General features: G+C 44.1%; 1 long non-coding RNA gene across 1 annotated transcript; it reads left to right on the top strand.

The window, feature by feature from the left end:
* The first annotated feature begins 757 nt into the window (after nucleotides 1-757).
* On the top strand, nucleotides 758-2,728 carry LOC120371755. The gene is made up of 2 exons (XR_005584559.1): nucleotides 758-845; nucleotides 2,622-2,728. It is a non-coding gene; the product is annotated as an uncharacterized LOC120371755 (long non-coding RNA).
* The last annotated feature ends 1,404 nt before the right edge of the window (nucleotides 2,729-4,132 follow it).

The following is a 4,132-nucleotide window of genomic DNA, read 5'->3' as shown; positions in this document are numbered from 1 at the left end:
GGCTAAGTCCATCTTTAATTATAACATTACATTGTAATAATAATATTTACTAATGGCCAAACTTATGTATACATTTACACAGTCGGTAATAAGATTACCAAATGGGAAGATCATCTGATATAATCCCATCAAATATGTGGACTTTTAAAAGATTTGTATTCTCCCTGTATAAAAGCACTTCAGCCCCATAAGAATTCAGACTAATCTAGTTTAATGGCAGCAACTGAATTTATTGTTTTGTACTGCTATAATTCCATTAAATGTCTGCTTTACCATACACTTAGATCGCGATTCAGCAAAGCCCTAAGGCCCATGCTTAACTTTAAGCAAATGCTTAAAATCAATTGACTGCAAGATAAGCACGTTAAAGTTAAGTGAGTCCCTGAGTGCTTTGCTGAAAAGGGATTGATTTAAACACATTGTTTAAATTAAACTGACACTCACCATCAAAATGGGCCTGCATGAGTGCAGAGCACCAGGACTGGGGTGGTTAACTCCCTACGTAGAACAGCCGAGGCCTTGACTAGTCTGGCTAATTCCACGGTAGTTGATCAGGTTCTCACTCAGTCGGTACCTAGATAAACCCATTCCAACTGGAACAACCTCTCTGTGCAATGCAAATCCTCTTCATGCACTGGTCAAGCACAGAATTAATGTCCCCCCCCAGATTTGCACACACACCCCCTGGGTTATGATGGGGAGAAGAAGGGAAGTTGCAGTTATACCTTTTGCCCCCACCAGGCGGTGCCAGAAGAGAACGCAGTGGGCTCATGGGCCGGAGCAGCCAGCTGCAGAGAGGGAGGGCAGAGGCTGCCTTCCTCACAGCATCCTGCCTGCGGGGCCAGGTGAGGAGACATGGGATATGGGGGGGGATGGACAGAGTGGGGCACATGGGCCTGCTGGGGGGGGGGTCACACAGCCTGAGATTTAGAAGGGCTACTGAGGGGACAGACAGGCAGGGGCACAGGAGCTAGTGGGGTGACAACCTTGAGCCAGGGGCTGAATGCGAGCAGGGGTGTGGGGCCACATGGGAATGGGGGAAAGTGGGGGTGGCTGAGTGGGGGTGCAGAGACAGGGGGATGGGGAAAGGGGTGCAGGGACACACTGAGATGAGGGGAGTGGGGATGGCTGAATGGGGGTGCAGGGACACATAGGGACAGGGTGGAGTGGGGGTGCAGGGCCATGTGGGGACATGTGCAGATATGCCTGGCTGAATGGAGCATGGGGGTACAGGGACACACGGAATAAGGGCAGATGTGCCTGACTGAATGGGAGAGACTAAGGGTCAGCCAGAGTCTGCATGGGGGAGGCTCCCAACTCCCTAATAATCCCTCCCCCCCAACAAAAGTTCTATACTTCTCCCACCCACACCCAACAGCCCTCCAGGTTCACTCTCAGGCACCTTCCTCACAATTACTTCCCTCTCCCTCAGCTCCTTCATTGACCCAGACTCCCCCAAGCCTTTGCACTGCTTCTGAGGAGTGCAGGAAATATGCTTCTGTATTGTAGTTTAAGTGAATTATTACTCAAAGTTCTGTATCAATATGCCTAATAAGGACTCTATTTGTCAAAAAGCATTTTCTGAATCTTTTTTGTTGTCTGTATTGTTACAGACTTACTTGCTGACAGATATTTTGAAATAAATTACCAAAATAATTGAAACTGGCATGATTATATTGACAAAATATGCAGAATTGTGCAGAATTTTAAAATATTGTGTGCAGAATTTTTTATTTTTTGGTGCAGAATTCCCCCAGGAGTAGTTATTGTTCCATAACCTTGCAGTTGACTATGTCCACAGCTAAGTGTTACTCCAGCACCCCCAGAAAGTGCATCCCCACCATCACAGGGAGGAGGCAAATTACCTCTGCTTAGCCTCCAAGAGGTACTTATACATGGCTGCCTGGCAGATCATGGGAGCTTCAAGGCAGACTACTAAGGCATGACTCATGAAGATGCATAGGCAAAAATGAGCACCACTCACCCCAGAGGTCTATCTTTCTTAGATCCCCAATGTTATAATATTGATCACATAAATCTTTGTTATGTATTTATCCCAAACATGCTCCCGTGTGAGATGAGGAACTGAGGCACAGAGAAATTAAGTGACCTGCTCAAGAGAACACAGGAAGTCTGTGTCAGAGCAGGGAACAGAACTCAGGTTTCTCAACTCCCAGGCTACTGTAACCACTAGACAATCCTTCCTTGTATTTCACAAGAAGTGTTTAGCTCATTCCTTATTCTTCCTTCTGTATCCATGTTACATATTTTTAGATCAAATTTCACTACACATATCACACATTTCCCTATGACTTCTTCATGATTTCTAGCACTAACCCTTCTTCATAAGCTATAGAGAACAACTATTTCTTCTGTTCTTACAATGCAATCCTGATACATACCGATCCCACAAAATATGTGGCAACAACGAACCAGATTATTTACACATGTCAGGAAACTGCCTGTGATTGATTTTGGAGGGTGGTGGATTGAAACATGTTACAAAATTTTGACAAGAGGACAGCTTTCTAGACAACTGTTCATGTGGGGTACTTTGCATTTTGACAGATTAACAAACCTGGAACAAATTGTTCTTAACATTCTTTCTCTTTTCACTTTAGGAACAATGCTATTCACGTGAGTGGGAGTCCAAGCTCCTACATGGCTCATGTGCTCCAAACCAATGCTCTGAGCTCTTCAATTTGGAAAATGGCATGCAGCCCAGAATGAAAACGAGGACAGATTTGGTGACATTTGGGCTCTTGATCCCAAGATGTTACGATCACGCTGTAGAAGTAATTAGAGGAAAATTCTTCTGGCTAGCAGTGTAATGCTTGGAAATGGCGCTGTGCTCCCTTTTCTTACTCAACACAGGAAACTGTATATGTAACAATTGATGCAACTTACTGTAAATGAAAAAAGTGACGGTGTACATGTGCAGTAACAGCTGTAGGTGGTTATGTGGGAGGGAAGGATGAAGGAAAATACAAAAGCTGGCTTTGACTTAGTTGATAAAATGCTACTGCTGGTTTGGAACACTTCATTGTAACGTTCCCGTACGTGCTACAGAACTCTGTTCTGTAGCTTGGGAACCTAGGTCCTACACCTACAGGTTATGAAGTCAATGGGGTTCCACCTGGATGGAGAGGTCTGCCTGGGCGGTACTCATTGCATGATCGGGACAGTAGGTATCCTAAAAAACGCTGATGTGTGGAGGCAAGGATCAGACTCTTGCAAGGCATTTAAAAACAACAGAAGAGAATTAGCTGGACCCCCACTACTCTAGACACTTAAGACATTGCATATGTTTATGAAGTTTTCCAGATTTTCTATTTTTTAGGTGCAACAAGGAGCTATCCTTAACTAGGACACCTACTAATGTTTAAATACTTTATTCTCAGCAGACCAACCTTTTTGCACACCAAGGACCTAGCCAGAAATGTTCTTGATGCAGCCATAAACAGCTGCAACTGCAAGCTGGTCACTGAGACCTGGTATCCAACTGAATCTTTCTAAAAATACTCGCCCCCCCTTCCCCCCACCATTCCCAAATCCTCCTTTAATGACGATGTTATTCTAATAAAGTGATTAAATCGCCTTATCCCTGCTGTGGATGCTGCTAAACGAAGTGCAAATACCCATCCCCACTGGGATTACCCTTCAGGCAAAATTCAAATGACCCACCAAGGAGTACATCTGTTGTCATTTGACTTTTTTTGCCCTTGCTACTTTTTCTGCCAGTTCTTTAAAAAGCTGTAATTTTCCCCTGGAGGCTGTGAATACTATTTTTTTTAAGAATAGATCTCGTTTCCTAGAAACGACATCCTTGTTGATAAGTCTTCTGCTTTCTCTTCCGCTAATAATCCCTAAATTTCTTCACCGCTTTCTGACAGCTCTTCATATCCCTGGAAATGTCTGTACCAACGAGACATCACACTTCAAAAAACCATCCACTCCAGGCTGACTTGTTGTCTTGCTCTGTGTGCCGTCACTCAGTATAAAAATGAACTAGGCTGTTAAAAAAACATCCCTTACACGATGGCACCTGTAGGCATGTATTAGTCCACAATGATCTTTCATTCTACTTAAAGCCTAGCCGCTAAAGTAGCAACCAGCTTAAAAGCCAGTTCAA

Source organism: Mauremys reevesii, linkage group 9, assembly GCF_016161935.1.
Source record: "Mauremys reevesii isolate NIE-2019 linkage group 9, ASM1616193v1, whole genome shotgun sequence".
In the NCBI taxonomy this organism is placed as follows: domain Eukaryota; kingdom Metazoa; phylum Chordata; order Testudines; family Geoemydidae; genus Mauremys; species Mauremys reevesii.
The sequence above is the reverse complement of the archived record's forward strand: the minus strand, read 5'-3'. Positions and strand labels throughout refer to the sequence as shown.